Genomic DNA, 17299 nt, shown 5'->3' with positions numbered 1-17299 from the left:
GGGGACTACATGTTGTGGAGGCTTCACTTGGAATAAAGTACCCTTTATAGAACTTGACTCACAACGCTTAATGCATCGCTCTCTACAGTGCTTTTTCTTATAAAATGGAAGAGTGATCTATTGTACGCACTAGTAAATACTATTCACACATTTCAAATATATTCAGAATGACAGATGGAAATGCCTATGGTGTCTAAAGGGCCTTGCAGCCAACAGGGAAGCACACTAAAGACAGGGTTCACAGGTCAAGTAACTTAAATGTAGCATGTAGCTCTGCACTGGAGGCACCTCTAACAGTATATGAACTATACCTGAACCCTAAAACTGCACTATCGTACCAAGTGGCATAACAACATGTAATGGAAGCACTCAACAAAGGTCTACTGGCATTAGCAAGGTATTACAAGAACAGATCATGGCAAATTTGAAATAGCTAAGCACAATATAACCAACACATTTCAGGATAGTGCTCCCTTTCAATTATTCACTATTATTACTGTTATGTTCTTTACTATGCTATGTATAATTATTTCTTCAACCTTTCCACTAGTTCCAAAGCAGTCTCAGAACATAGAAATAAATATACATATACCATAAAGCTAAAAGACCAAGCTCCAGGAGGTCTTGCCTCGTTAGAAAAAGTATCCCCAAGTCACACCTTCTTGCATCTTAGACCCATAGGGTGGCAATTAAACCTCAACCTGGACACTTTAGCCAGAACTGGAGGTACCACTGTCATTCGTGGGTGGCCCCCACAGCAAACGTCTCCAAAAGCTTAGCCTGTACCCCACCACAGAAAGATTATATTAATCATCAAGGATCTTTAGCCTTATGGGGTGATCCTTCTCATATTGCCTCCAGCAGGCCCTTTGATGCAGTCAGCACATTAAATACTTTACTTGTGCCTTTTTTTATCAGGTGTCCCTGTCCCCACCCACGGTCCCAGTTTGTGGGGTGCACAGAAACCAAGCTCCATGTCCAGGCCTACTGGATCCAATTGCTTGACACTTTGCCTGGCACCACTAAGGGAGCCAGCTGCTTTCTCCACTCCTCCTGCCCAGGCAAGAGAAACAACTGTATCTCTCATAGGAACTCTCTGACTCCCAGCTGCTTCTCCTCTGCCCATGGCCCTAAAGGACAAAACAACAACGCTACCCAGGAGCCTCTTTAGTTATAGAGTGGGTGTTCTGTGGATGCACATTAATTAACCTCTATAGCCCTGTCCCCCCTTTGTCCTTTGCAAAGTAGGGCCTAGGTGCCAGGCACTTTGCTCCACGTGTTGATCCTCTAGGATGCCATATTCCTGGGAGGCTATTAGAAAGCCACAATGCACAGTGTCATAATTCACAAGCCCAGAGTCACTAACGCAGTTTTGCACCAAAACGTTTAGCACCGGCTTGCACCATTTCTGAGCACCAGCCGGGAACCATGTTTCTGGACTGGTGCAAGCCAGTGCAAAGGGTAGGCTAGCAGAAAAAAAAATTACGCTGGCAGGGTGGGGCTGACGGTACGGAAGAAGGGGGTTTCGCACCGAAAAATGACATTAGGCAGGTTAGAGTAAAAAAAAAAAAAGACTCTAGCCAGCCTAGCTTATTTTCTGACGCAAAACCATCCATACCACATGACTCCTGTCTTAAAAAAGACAGGAGTCATGCCCATCACCCCAATGGCCAGCACAGGGGACCAGGGTCCCCTGGACTTGGCCATTGCACCCAGTGACATGTAGGGGGCCCCATTTCAGGCCCCCCAATGGCACTTAAAAAAAACAAATTCTTACCTGTGCTTACATATACTTAACTGGGATGGGGTCCCCCATCCTCCGTGGTCCCTCTGGTGTGGGTGTCCCTGGGGCCTGGGAGAGGGCACCTGTGGGCTTATTCCATGGTGTTCCACCATGGAAATAGGCCCACAGGCCCCCTGACGCCTGCCCTGACCCAGGTGTTAAATAATGGCGCAAAGCAAGCTTTGCACCATTATTTGACCCCTCCTCCCCCGTGCGTGATTTTAGCATGGGGGGATAAATATGGCGCTAAGGCCATAGTCATTTTTTGCACGGGAATGCCTACTTTGCATCTCATTGACGCAAAGTAGGTTTCCACATCCAAAAAACGACTTTAACGCGACACATTTGCCGCTAGACGGGCCTAGCGCCAAAGAATAAATATTAAGAAAGTTTTGCACTGAATATGCATAAAAAAAATGTCGCCAATTTGGTGCAAAACAAGTATAAATATGCCCCTAGGTGTGAGGTTAAGCAATGAGTAGAAGTAACAAATGCTGTTTTCTTTGGCCCACTGGGATGAGTTGCATGTGGTTTCCAGGTGTGGTTCTGATGTTTTCTCTAGCCACCAGGAGTATTTATGTTTGGCCTCCTGTCAATGTCAGCACAAGTATGGAGTGTTCCACCACTCCAAATGGATTTATCTACATAGAGACCATCTGTCCTTAGGTCCTGAACATTCTATTGCTTATCAATGTCACATTGCATTGCTTTTTAAATGGGTGTAGAAAGGTCTAGTAAGTGGACACCTGGGCCTAATCAAACATGACACCAACACTCCACCTCATCCTATTCTTCTTGCACAGCATCTTGTGATTTTTCAAATTGGTGACTTTAAGTTGCCAATAGTCAGAAAACTCTGAGACCTCTAATCCCTGCATCCAACTGCCACGCACAAACTGGTTTCTTCCCACCAGAACTCCAAAGAAACCTCCAGAAGAGAGTGACTCTAGATAAAGACCTGGCTTCTCCCTTATTGCTTCTCTGGGACCGGTATGCTAAAGCTTCTCAGGTAATGTGAGTGCAATAATCCTATACAGAATCTGCCCTCACCTTCTTCCACGCCCAATAGCAGGCTTAATCCCTCCAAAATAGGCCTATTGTGTTGGGAAGTTGTTACTTCACCTGCTTGCCAGCAGGGTAAGTAACTTGGCCCAGCATGGTAGTTGACAGCCCACTTCTAATTAACAGATGACTCAAAAGGTTATGACCGAATTCCAAGTACATGAAGAAGTGTGTATATGACCAAATAACTTAACATTTGCCCTCTGAATCTTTCTTTATCTAGGGAAGCACAGGTTAACCTTTGATTTAAGTTCAGTCAATGTGAAGTGGTTTATTGTGGTGCAGGCTACAGTGTGAATACAGTAATGCACTACAGACGGACAGTGAAGCAATAAAGACTCATTCTATAGACAAAAAGAAACAGGAATATTTCCTTTTGAATAGCCAAATAAATTATAATGCCTAAAAAGGACGTAAACAAATTACTAAAAGTCACATCTACAACCAACCACCTGTTTGCAGGTACGGGGCCCAGTAAGGCAGTGATCCTACTGACTCAGTCCTCCCACGTCATATGCAACAAGCCAGAGCATTTGGACCTTATTTTGAAAGGTGGAAACTGGTGATTAGTACTCAAATACAATTTACCCAAGCTTACAGTGACTGAAAATCAGTCAGTGAGACTCACACACAGCAGAGATCCACAAACCAAGTAGTTCAAAAGCAAAATATTTAGGAAGGGATACATGTGTCAAAATTCATTCAGTACACCTACATTAATGATAGTTTCACCATCAACACCGCCTCTCTACACAATGATTCAATCGTTATTTACTTTCTTTGGTATCTAGCACAATTTCATGAGTAAAGTGAACCAGAAAACAAGGTATTCTTGGCACAGAAGGGTTCTGTAATCCTCTGCTGATGCAGTGAGGTGTCTGCTCCAGACCAATAGTATGCAAAGTAGTAAAGTCACATGACACTCAAAGCATTATACATTTTATCTGAAACTATTTTTTATCTTCACAAAGTGGAAAGCACCTTGAGTGAACAAAACACAGGCACTGGCAAAGACATTTTTATTGAAAAAATGTGCTTGTAAAAGAATAAAGAAAACAAGCCATAACTTGAACATGGTCAGGTATGCTTGTAATAAAAAACTTCATGTAAAAAAATCACCTAGGCAGCTGTTTACTAGTGATGTGTTTTTTTAAAAAAAACAAGGCTTCCAGTTGTGCCTTGCATTTCATCATTTTTATTTTTGAAGGCAACACGAATATTACATCACATAACAAAGCACTCAAATAAAAGGGAACTACAATGTTGCAATGCCCCTTAGTCACTTTAGTACATAAACTTTAAAACAAGTGCAGATAAAAGCCTTTATTTGAAGATAATAAGAAAAATAAAAAAAACAGAACTTGAACCTCCTTTGTGAACAATGTGGAAAGGCTTTATGCAGCCATTTAAGTAAAGGGAGTCAAACGGTAAAATGAGCTAAACCAGTGGTTCCCAACCTTTTCACTTCTGTGGACCCCCACTGTATCAATACTGGAACCCAGGTACCTCCCCTGAACCATTATTGGAATCGGGGGACCCACTACTGAATCATTACTGAAAGCTGGGGACCTAATCTGTGAATATTATTTAATTTTCTATGCAGTCGCGGACCCCCTGAGGAGGCTTTATGGACTCCTAGGGGTCCGCGGACCACAGTTTGGGAACCACTGAGCTAAACCATTGTTCCATTCTGCATGCAAAATGTGAATGACAAGTTAAAAGACCAAAAACATGAAGCCTGCTAGCCAAAAGACCCAATCTGTACAGTGGTGGGGGTGCGGGAGGGGAAATAATAAAATAAAAAAACACCTGTCCTGCTGCGGGCCTCCTCACTCCTTTACTCTCCAGCTCCAATTGGTGTCCCAGCAGCATTACTCCACTTTAAAAAAAAATCTGTTGTTGAAGGTTTATGAGTTGCAATGTCTCACTTGAAGTTTAACATATTCAGGAAAGGAGTCTATTATTAACATCTGAAGGCCTGATTCACAAAGGTAAACTTACAATTTTGTGTAAGTTTACAGTTGTTTGCTTTTCACAAAGGGATTTATGAGTAGCATCTTTATGAGTGTGGAGTCTCTGCATATAAATAGTTAGGTCTTTATATGTGTGAAGACTCTGCACTCGTAAAAACACTACTCATAAAACCCTTGGTGAATAGCAAACAATTGTAAACTTACAGGAAAGTGTACGTTTACTTTTGTGACCCAGTCCCCGAGTGTTTAGACCATTAGTAGAGTGGACAAAAGGAGGGTCCAATCCATACTCGCCAAGGTGCTTATTATGGGTGCGCCAGAGCAGTATTCCCCGCTGAGTTGACCAGACCCCAATATGTGTGTGGTGCTACTGGGCTGCGGGAAAAATGGTAGGAGCTGGAAATTAAATTCCAGTACTCCCCTCAGCTGCTCTGCCTTCTTTCTGCCCCTGCTGTTCATTCCATATTGCCTCATAAAAGCTCCTGGACACACTTAACACAACCTAGATTTGGGCACAGTATTCTCATGGAAGGAGGAAATCTATGTGAACTTCATAGTCATTGCTTTTGAGTACAACTGGGAAAACAATGACCAGACTCCTTTTTTCTAGGAGATTGCTTTCAGAGATGCCACCATGAGAAAGGGATTTGTATGCAGATAGGAGTGGTGTTACGTATGGTCCAAGTTCTCTGTTGTAATGGAAATGCCAGATTTACATTTCAAATCGCTCCTCTGCTGGCATTATCTAATACCCGTGTGAGTCCTGTGACTTATAACACCTGAAAAATGGCTGATTATTTCCACGAATGCTCGGTAAGAGCAGAGTTATCCACTGAATTCTGAGGCTCTCACAGCAACATGTCCCATTACAGTTATGCAAGGATTTTATTTATCGATGTGTTTTGAAGTAATAATCTGTGATTATTGTCTTTCAGAATCAGGACCTGATTGCGCTACACATGACAAAAACTAGCGATCAAGCTGGAGAATCTATAAGTATCTCTAAAACATTCATTTAGTTCATAGTCTACTTCTGAGACCTTAGGACATTGATAATATTAAACCACCAGTTTAGCCACTAGCTACATCCTCTGCTACTAGCTTTGATGGAGCATTTGTATGCTCTTTTCTTTCGGAGTTGGTCCTCTATGTCCCTGCAAAGGGGTTAACTGGGAAATATGGTAACAATTAGTCATCATTCATTTGTAGTGTAACCAATTTGGCCACACAATGAATACCCAAACCAGAAATAAAGTTAAAGGGTTTTATTACAAATTAACACTTAGGTTAATGTAAACAAATCTAAAACAAATACTGTAAAGATACAAAATAAACACAGAATAACCAAATCTCCTGAAGAAATGTAGGCACATTAACATAAGGGAAACCAGGAATTCAGTAGCACTGATACAGAATATCAAATGCAAAATGTGATGCTCAGAGAAAAGTCTTTGGTTGTTTCTCTTACACAGGAGTTGCAAGGTAAAAGCCTCTAATTAAGTTAATCTATAGGTCAACAGGGGAAATCACAAAGAATGTAAGCTATCTCAAATAGAAAAAAAACTATCTAAATAAAGACGTGCGGATGAAAGATGAAAAATTGAAACAAGGCAAAAAATGAATGGGAAAATGAAGAGGAAGATCTCAGCACTTGCGAATCTCAGTCAAGAGTCTTCTTAGGGAGTTATGGGTAAGCCTAAATCACACCCAATGAAGCATCGGGGACAAAAGTGAAAGTCAGAGGTCTGTACCTCTCAAAGTTCAGGGAAAGTCTGCATAAAATCAATCAGTAAAGGCCCTAGTTAATACCACACAATTCTAGTAGGTAACACCCTCAATTACGCCATTACAAGAACCATCATTCTCTCCTGTCCCAAGGTTTAATTAGCTACATTTTCTTTTTCTCCCAGAACGGTGCTGAGATTGTTCTTGTCCTTGGTCCTCTAGACATCATTTGCAACATGTATGGCTAGAGGCAGTAATGCCCTGCATAGTTTCTTCATGTTCTTTTTATCAAGGACTTTTTCTCACATGCTCTATTTGTAAAACAATAATACATCTATTTCCAAACTAAAATTTTATGTGACTAGACCTGCAATGAAATGACACGTTCGCAGAAAATGAATTCCACATTATACTGTGCACATATTAATTTCTACATTATCTTAATGTAAATTACATAGATCCAAGTGAAACTTCACATTACCGTTAAAATAAATGCAGACTTTATTACTACACAAGCTTAAGAATGGTTGGGAAATGCATTTTAACATTCTCTATACACGATTAGTGCACACATTGTGTAATTCATTTTCATTTCTAATACAAATACTCTCAAATACCATGAGGATTGTTATGAAATTAAATACCATGATTACATTTCATTTAATAAGGTTAAGGCACAGTGAACACAGTTTTTCTAACTACAGTGAATACACTATATTATTGAATTTGTGTACAACACGTTCCATTAGTATAATGTTAAAACACACATTATACATCAGGTTATGAGCCCATATAGATTACGAATGTGACATCAGAGGTTGCAGCAATATGTACGATGCTCCTGCACCACATGATCTAATAAACTTTACTCTCTTACCTTGAAGTGGTAAGACTGTTGTCACTATTGCAGGGATCATCTACAAATATATTCCCATTTGCGTAGCCAATCAATGTGAGGAGCAGGGGTGGCGCCTCCGCTAGGACGGAGAGGCGTCGCCCCCGCTAGCAGTAGCAGCTGTAAACCCTTTAATGCAAACTGATAATTAACTATGTTTATTATTGTTATGTATTAAATGGGATGGGGCCAAGGACTGCGACGTGCACTGAGTGGAGTGCACTGTGCACTCCCCTCAGAGCACATGTGTGTTTGGCCGGCCAAACACACATGTGCAGTAGGCTCTCTCCAGCCGGCACTGTGTTGCCAGGCTGGAGAGAGCCTGCACAGGCTCCCAGTCTCCCTGGGAGTGCCCTGGCTGGGCACCACTAGGCAATCCTGATGCTGCTCTAAGCAGCGTCAGGATTGGCCACAGGGCAGGCTGGGATCCTGTGCCTGGAGTGGACGGCGGAGGAGCGGAACAACGCGGTGTGGCGAGGACTGAGGCAAGTTTAAAAAAAATATTTATTATTTTATTTTATCCCCCCTTACCACTCGCTGCGAAGTCCCACCCCCTTTCCCTGCCGCAAGCCACTACAGGTGAGGAGATCTCTTTCCATTTTTTATAGTCCCATTACTTAACGTTACCCTTACTCATATTTCTTTATTTCAGCTAAGGCTTTAGCCTTATCCACTTTTAAGAAACCAGCATGTGTTTCAGTGCAAAATACAACTGCAATGTAAATGCAGCTTGAAAGCATTAAACATTTCAGGAGCTGGCCACAGTGCAGCATATACTTTAATTTGAAACTGTGTTATTCTTTTAATACATTAGAGACATATAAAACAAGCATTGTCAATGTCAATGGATAGCGTTCTGCTTCTTTGGACCCAAGAAATCTCTTGATTCCTTGTGTGCTATTAACAGCTTCTGTGATCTGAAGTTCCACTGCCTGTTTAGGTAATTTACCTTTTCCCTTGTCTCTCTTTCAACAGTACTCCCTTAACCCACTGCTCTATTTTTAAAGCTCAGATTTCATCCTCATGTATCCTGGACTGATGTTTTTTCACTGTCTCATCTGTTTCTCCGGTATATGTCCTTTCAAGTTCCCTCTCTTCCAGGTCTTTTTTCTCCTCTGCATCTCACTATATCCCCATCTCTCAACTCTCCATTTTGCAGTTTCTCCATCACACTTGCCTGCAACATTTACAGCTGCTTCTTAAGATCATTTTCCTTCTATGCCTGCAACTTTCCCCTCCATCCTCACTCTTCCTGAAGCTTTCTCCTAGACACACATGTTTACTTGGACACCGTCAGGCAGCGGAACCTCCTCAAAATTTGCGTTACCTAAGACACTGACAGACACCTTTGAGATATCCCCTAAACACTCTTTTCTGTCAGATGTCCACCCACTTCACTCAAAACTCCAAACTGTTGAGGTATGCAGGCATACCCTTCAGGGACCTTCTCTCACTTAGGATGAGACCCACATGCCTGAATTTTAACAACCTGGCAGACAGCCAGAGTATAATGTCCAATCACATAGTGAGGTACCTATGCACACACTTCGTTGGCTGCCCAGTCCTAAACATCCACACACTTTGTAATGGTACCTAAGAAACCTGCTACAAAACACTGTTAACTCAAAAACATACACAAACGCCAATGATATCCACTTATAATAAGAGCTTCTCAAATGCATGCATAGACTATTGACAGCTTCACATACTCCACACCAAGCACAATGATATCCAATCATGCATGCAGACCCTCAAAGGTAGGGATCTTCAAACACCCAAGAACACTTTCTAAGAAAGCAACATATGCCATCAGACCTCACAGCAACAAACCCTAGAAACAATATCCATCCCTTAGGTGCACAATCAGACACAGAAAATTATCAGACACTCAACCATATCAGCAGACAGCCAGGCATACTGTCAGACTCTGAAGTACACAGGCACATTCTCATATTGTCATCAACATTTTGGCATGCAGACATGCCTTTCATGCCACCTCAGATAACACACCGATCACACAATGTCAGACACCCAAGCTAAGCAGTCATATTTCCAAACACCACAACAATCCATCATACATGCATTCTGCCAGCACCTATGTCCACATGCACCACTATACCCTCTGAAAATGTCACACAGAAATACACTCCTTAACATACATTCAATAAAGCTTGCACACCCTCCTGCAATCTCACACTTATTCAACACAAGCTCAGAAACTACATATAATTTCAGACACACAACAAAACACAGCATTAGACACCCACTCACCTTTGAGGAACGAAATTCAGACTTTGATATACAATCCTCAAACAGCACAGACATGCCTTCAGACTCCACTATACACATTGGCACCCACAACTTCACATGTTGAGGCACACTTCCTGAAAGACCCCAAACACCTCAAACATCTCTACTCACCACCTGAGACTGGCACCCTCACATTATCACCATACACCTTCATCAAGCCACACAACTTCTCATACACCCTCACATCCGCTAACATCCATTCTTCCTTTCTGACACACATATAACTCATTTTCTAGTCACATACCCTCTGACATCCACAATCAACCTCAGGCATCAAAACATCTTTTTGACAATGAGCTCTTTCTTAAATTGCATTGTACATCCTCAGATGCAATCACTCATTCTAAGTCTCCACTTCCAATCTAAGACAGCCACATGCCCTCAGTAGTTAACCTGCATTTGCAAGTAGAAAAGCCCATATGCACCATATGAGAATAAAAACCCTCCAAATCCCACAAACTCTGAAACCAAAAACACACCCAGGATCAGACACATATTTTAGAACACCATTTACCCACTGTTTGATATTACTTACATTTGCATGTCCAGATGCACATCATCAAACAACCCAACCACACGAAAAAAAAACATGTCACAATGCCAGTGACACAAAACATTGGTAAATATTTATGAAACCAAATTGAGCTGGAAAGATAGAAACAGCAACTTTCAATATCTGCACTTCTGCACTTTTAGGTAATGTTAGGCACTATACCTAATGACTAAAAGTGTATTAGACCGCATCCCTAAACCACACATTTGCAATAAAAAAGAAGCAATACAGACAATAAAATGTCACAATGTCTAAAGCTAATGGAAAAAACGCTCTAAGTTAACTGTTGATGATATTGAGGAGGGCTCATCTGCGACATAATGACCATATAAGTGGTTGAAATCAATACATCCCATTTGTAATAAATTTAGGGTCTGATTTAGATTTTGGTGAACTAGGTTACTCTGTCACAAGCTTGATAGGTATCCCATTCACTGTTTTACAAGTGCATTCTATCAAATGACAAAATGGCAGATGGAGTAACCCATTCACCAAATAGTTTAATTACTCATATATGCAACAGAATAATTAAAATGCACATCAAATTTACATTTGCAAGCTTAGAAGCAGCATTTTAGAATGAATGTGTGGTTTTTGATAATGGTTGCTGTCAAGATTCAATCATTCACCCATATGATTTTCTTTACAACAAGCACCATGGGTCTGTAATCATCGGTAAAAAAATGTGACATAGGTATTGATGTGATCACCACACAAATGGATCAACTGACACTGGGGCAGTAAATGTAGCCACTTGCAAATTTTTCGCCTTCGATTTCTGAATTGTATCTAAACTCCTTGCATAATAAAAATATTTTAGTTGCTCTGCATAAAGTTGCGGCCTTTTTTCTTTTATGTAGAAAAAATACTACAAAAGATGCACATCATAGTAGTCCTCTGTGTTTACTAGTTAACACAATCATCTTGTCACAGCTCATTTAAAACTACTCACAATGTAGGTTTGTGACACCGGAATCTATTTCACATAGCCTTAACAGGTGTAAAAATTAACTCACAAATAATTTTACATGTTCATTAAATAAGTGCATACTTCTAACTGCCTTCAATTTTGAAGATCATTACCATCCGTCAATGTATTGCTATTTGCGCTTCATTATCCCTACAACCAACAGTCATAGTAGCGTGGTAGCGTGGCTGGTAGCATACAGACGCATACAGACGCCTGCATTTACAAAGTGAACAATACTTAACGGAATGCATGATGTTCTGATGCAGCCAAGAGGCGCCATGTTAGTGCAGTCTAAAAGAAAGAAGGAATGATAACCACAATGTACCCAGTTGTTAGTTATATATGGTAGTTATATTCTGCATCATATTATATAAACCGCGACAATTTAGAAATATTTGTTGCTTGTGAAACAAGAAGTATGAACCCAATTAACACAGTCATTTTTACACCAGGCAAATAGCCTTGTTTGTGAGAGCAAGTTTACTTTTTCAATTCATAGAACTTGAATTTTCATTTGTAAAATGACTTAGTCACCCACAATATTATCCCATGATAGTCTAATGTTACTTGAGAGTAAATCTGCTTCCACTGAAGAGGAGTGGGTATTGCAGGGTGGGGATGCCATGTGAAGTTGATGAACAACAAGAAACCTTTTACTTTGAAGGTATTCGTAAGAGGTCTGATTAAAAAAGATTTTGCTTTGAGTAAATGTGACGTACTTGTGTAGTACTCCTGGTTTGCTCCTAAATTTCAGGATCAAACCAGGAGTACTTCAGGCTTACTGCCACAATTCAGGAATAAGTCAATAGTACTACAGGAATAAAGTAAAGCAAAATGTACTTCACAGCCCATTCCTTTCCTGGACAAAGTGGGAAATTTACGACTGTCAAAAGTGTGAGTAAATTCTTGTCAAGGTTAGAAATGGTGGAGGTATTGGTGTATGAAAAGGGGGTTCATCTCCAGGGTGAAACATGATAAAGAAAAACTTAGCGTGTGCTAAAGCTCTGTAATTAAACATTTGCACACATGTAAATATACGCCCTGCGTTTTTACACATGTGTAATTGTCTACTCCTGAGAAGACAAGACAGCTTCAACTGTTACAGATTTCCAGGAGCAGTAGGAATTTTTTTTTTAAATGTATGAAACATCATAAATTCAAACGTAGGTGCAAATATTTAATTTACTATTTTCATGAACCGGGTGATCGTTAATAAGAAGGATATAAAGATGTTGCACAGTGTCTGAACTTACTAAATGCAACGTCCCAGAATATAAACTCCATTCTTCTGAAACAGCCGGGTAATGTGTTTTTGTAGGGAGAATGTGTGTTTGTACGTTTTTGTCTAATTGCAACATTTCCACATCTGCATCGTTCACCGAATTTCCGTTTTCTTAATGAGACTTGAAGTTTAAACTAAACACCAATAGCTCTTGATCTAAGGAAAAGGCAAGTATGCTTTCCTTCAATTAACATTAACACAAAAGATTTCAGGCCTTCCTCTCCATCAGCTTTCCTTGTTTCACTTTTGAGTAGATTTAATGAGCATTGAAGCAGAACACAGAGGAACATTTAATGTGTGTCGTCAGACAGATAGGACATACAAAAGGACTGGGAGATTGACTGTTCAGGAAATTGCACAAACACAACATGACACTAAGTATTAGGAAACGACACTAGCCACTGCAATTCTAAATGACTCATTGCACGCTAAATAATTCAAAGGGGTTATAAATAATATGCCGAGCAATCGACTAGGTTCTGTGGGACGATTCTCATGAACATAGCTTGCCACAAAAAGCAAATTAAAATTTACATGAATCAATCAAACTCCACACAAAACTGTTCTCTAGAAAGAGCATAAAAGTTAATTTCCAGTCACTTTCATATATATCGCTATTCAATGTTCGATGTTCAGGTGGTGTATTTTATATAGGGCATTGCTGAAAGATAAAGCATGAAGTCAATTACATACGACATTGACTTAGTGAAAAACGGCATTTTAGGTTATCAAATTTGAGCGTGAGTTCATCCAACTGGTGCGAATTTTAAAATTCAAAATTGTGCTTTATCAAGTACCTAAGCTGCTTTAGAGGTGGGCAAGGCTTCAGAAAAAATATAACCCGGAAAATTGCCCATTAGATACCGAGACTTGCAAAACTCGGTGCAGAAATTAACAAAATTGTATACCTAAGCCCTCGTTTTCACAAGAAAACTCGAAGACATTTACCACACAAGTAAAAAACGCACCTTTCGGAACTAGCAGTTCAAATACACATACTGAAGCTCTGAAGTTGCAGAACACACTACATATCATGTTGGCTATAATGCATCAGTATTCTCTTAATATATAGTTAACTAATATAATGAGGAAATGATAGATTTAAGTTATAAACCCTCTAAGACTTTTCTGGTGCCACGGCATAGTTAAAAACGTATTAGCATGTGGTACTGCTCCACTGTCAAAGTAAAATTCGGAATTATAATTAGAAGTTATAACAATGCAAATTATGTAATCAATGAATACAATGCAAATTTAGCATACGAGTGCAGAAGGCTGTATAAACAAAATAAAAAACAGAGTTAGTCACCACTAGACTGTGATGCCTTAGCTGTTTTGCAAGATGTTTACTTGCCCAATGTTGTCTAATAGAAACGATAGCACTCAATCGCAAATCTCATTGGTTTTATCCTTTAGGCATAATCATAATGCAGTTAGCCAATAATTAATCTTATGTTCTTAAAAATGATATGTAGGAGTCGCTTTTTAGGAAGGTTTAAATCTGGACAGATTGAGACAATATGGATTAGCGATTCATCAAGCAAGTGACATAAATAACATTCCCTCGTTCGTGGCCCCTCTTTGTTCCATCAAGAATATTAACGTGTTGTATTGATATTTTAAGGGTCATAAACTGTATATTTGGTTTAAGTGCAGAGTTGAGATACCTTTGAGGGCATACACATAAGTAATGAGGAGTTGACGTGGGTCCTAATTATAATGTAGACAAACGTGCATTGGTTTCGTCTTTAAATTAATTTCGAGAATTGTTTGAGCACATCCTGTCCATCTATGTAATATGAGATACATTTGTTTTGATCAGTAAATCCAAGGGAACATTTTGCACCACTTTCGTTCCTTAACTGAGAAGCATTGATGTTCTCAGCACTGAATAATAATCAACCGTAATACATACACGTATCTGTGGTTCTGACACTGCAGGGAGTCCCAGTTTAAGACAAACTGAAAGCTGAGGAATTGAAGGATTCATGGTAAACAATTTCCAGAATCAGTTGCATTCCATGTGATCCTGTTCCTTACTGTACTAAAAGCAAAGGGCCTCATTTAAGGAAAGTGGAGCTGCACCCAGTACAGTGCCACTTTCTTTGTGCCCCTTAGTGCCCCACTAACGCCACCAAATACAGCGCACCATGGTGGTAGTTAGGAAAACTAGCATCACTATTTTTTAAGCTAGTTCAGAGGAATCAGTGGTTTTATCTTTTTAGCATTTTTTTGTTTTCAAAAAGAAAGAAGATGCGGGGCACAGAGGCTTCTAGCTGGATATTGATACATCAACACCACCCATAAACACCACCTATACCTCACCTCTGAACCTCAGGGGAAGGGGGGGAGTGTTTGATGACGAGTCACCAGAATGTCTTGAATACCCTTAGAGCACATTTTCTGGACATCTACTGGGCTGGGGAGGTCTGCCAGGAAGGCGCAGTGGAGGCGTTCCTTGATGGAACTACCATGCCTATGGCTTGATTGTGGGCACTGCTTGGATGGTGACCTTAAATTGTAGGAATTGGGATTGGCACTGTGAGATCTCAATAAATCTGAGAGCCCTGGTGAGGATGGGTTCCCTGTGGAGTTTTTTCAGACTTATTCTGTATTGCTCACAGAAAGACCCTTGAAGGTCTTTCTGGAGGCACAGAAGAAAAAGATCCTTTCCCTTACAATGCGTGAGGGCATTAATTGCCTCATGTTGTATCTGGGGATGGGAGGTAACGAGGACTCCTCCTCCTATAGACCACTCACTATGATAAACTCAGATGTCAAGATACTTTGCAAATTGATGTTGACTAGGTTGAAAGGGGTTGTACAGGAATTGGTGCATGAGGATCAATGTGGTTTTATAATGTTTAGCAGCATGGCCCTCAATCTCCGACGACTGACCCAGGGACTGCATTAGACCGCAGGGATGGACCTATATATAGCACTAGTATCAATAGACTTGTAGGAAGCATTTGATACCATTAATTGGTATTATCTGATAGCAGTATTGCCAGGGAAGGGATTTGGGCAGGTGTTTAGTGATTGGGTGCGACTGCTATACATCAACTCCATGGTCCGTATCAAGGTAGTGGGTGCAGTTTCAGAAGTCAGGGTGGTAGAGGGAGGCACTCGGCAGGGCTTACCTCTTTCAGCACTCCTCTTTGCCTTGGCACTTGAGCCTTTGGTGATTCTACTGCATTGAGAACTGGGGTCTTGAGGTTTACGAGTGGGAGAGTCAAACTATATTGTTTCATTATATGCAGATTAAGCGTTGATTTATGTCCATTCTCCCAGGGATATTGTGCTGGTGTTGATGAGGCTCATGACTGCGTTCAGTGGGGTCTCTGGCCTTCAAGTTAATACTAGAAAGACTCTAATATTCCAAATGGGAAGACTGATGGTGTGAGAACATATTCAGTTATAGCAGGTTTAAATTAGTACATTTTAACTACCTGCATCAAACACATGTGACAACTTTTTACTCTGAGTAAGACTGATTCCACCAGGGCAGTGACGTGCATGCTGTGAGGAGAAGGGAAACGGCTTCAAAAGTCACAACCTCTCTTGCCCCTGAGGCTTGCCTGCTTGGAGTGGTGGCAAAACCAGATGATGGAAGATCGCCTATAAGTTCTTACAGTTTGCACTCCTCTTGGCCAAACAGCAGATACCTATCAGGTGGGTGGGATCATGTGTTCCACACATGACACCCTGGATTAAGGATGTGCTTGACTGTGGGGTTGCAGAGGAGCAACACCTGCATCTGTCCTGATGAGGAAGCTGCTGAGGATGTGGTAACATGAGGGCTGCTATTGGACGGATTTAATAAAGAGAGACCCAGACACCGACTCGGAATCAGGAGAAGTGGGGTGTTAGATTTACAGTTAGTCATGTTGAGGAGCATAGCTTGGCTGCTCCACTATGTCTCTGAAATAAGAATGCAAAGGGGTCAATTTCTGGTAGTCACAATTTGGTGGTCACATCTTGTATAACATGATGTAGTTTTTTTTATATAATTATTGCACTGCAAAGAATAGGAGTGGAGTGCACCACTGGATTTAACACTTAAGTAACGTTTCATGTATATCTATTTGAAACTAACGCTTTGAAAGTATTATTCTGCATAATCATTTTGTATATTCTCACATTTAATGCTTAGAATTCATTTACTCCGAAAGAATATCTGTGTTTTATTAACTTGTCTGGAGTGAAGTCCTACACACTATTTTTCTTTTCACAGTTAACTTTCAATGTGGAGTTTGTTTTCTTAATTTTTTTCTCTCCAAAATTGAGGCATTAGGAACTGAGACAGAGTTAACAAGAAACCTATTGTGCGGAAGAGATAAGAAAGCCTGAAACAAGCTATGCAAGGATGAAGAGGAGTGTTCTGGAAGTTGGAAGTTGTAACCTTCTGATTTAGCAGAGACCAAGGAGCATCAAGGTCCGATGTGCGAGGTCTCTGAAAGTTGTAACTTCTAATTAAAAATAATTGGGGGTTCAACCGAGAAGTTTGAATGTGATGTCATTGTCTTATGAAACTGATTTAAAGAAGGTTTAGTTAGTGAGAGAGCAAATCCTTTTCCACCTTTGAAGCTCAATGGACCTTTCAGAGGTACAAACCTCACACTTTGATTTCATGGGGCTTCATGCCACATGCACCTCTCCAAACAGAATATCCCACAGAATGTCTGTTTGCTGACCTTTCTCAGTTGTTTTAAATAGAACTAGAATAGTTTAGGGCTCAGTTTAAAT

The 17299-nt window shown here is 40.5% G+C and overlaps 1 protein-coding gene across 2 annotated transcripts in view; it reads right to left on the bottom strand.

Annotated features, from left to right (window-relative positions):
* The window catches only part of LOC138266585 (uncharacterized), an 808694-nt gene that overhangs the window by 229008 nt on the left and 562387 nt on the right, over window positions 1–17299 (bottom strand). The window lies entirely within an intron of this gene.

Source organism: Pleurodeles waltl, chromosome 11 (assembly GCF_031143425.1).
Source record: "Pleurodeles waltl isolate 20211129_DDA chromosome 11, aPleWal1.hap1.20221129, whole genome shotgun sequence".
In the NCBI taxonomy this organism is placed as follows: Eukaryota; Metazoa; Chordata; class Amphibia; order Caudata; family Salamandridae; genus Pleurodeles; species Pleurodeles waltl.
The sequence above is the reverse complement of the archived record's forward strand: the minus strand, read 5'-3'. Positions and strand labels throughout refer to the sequence as shown.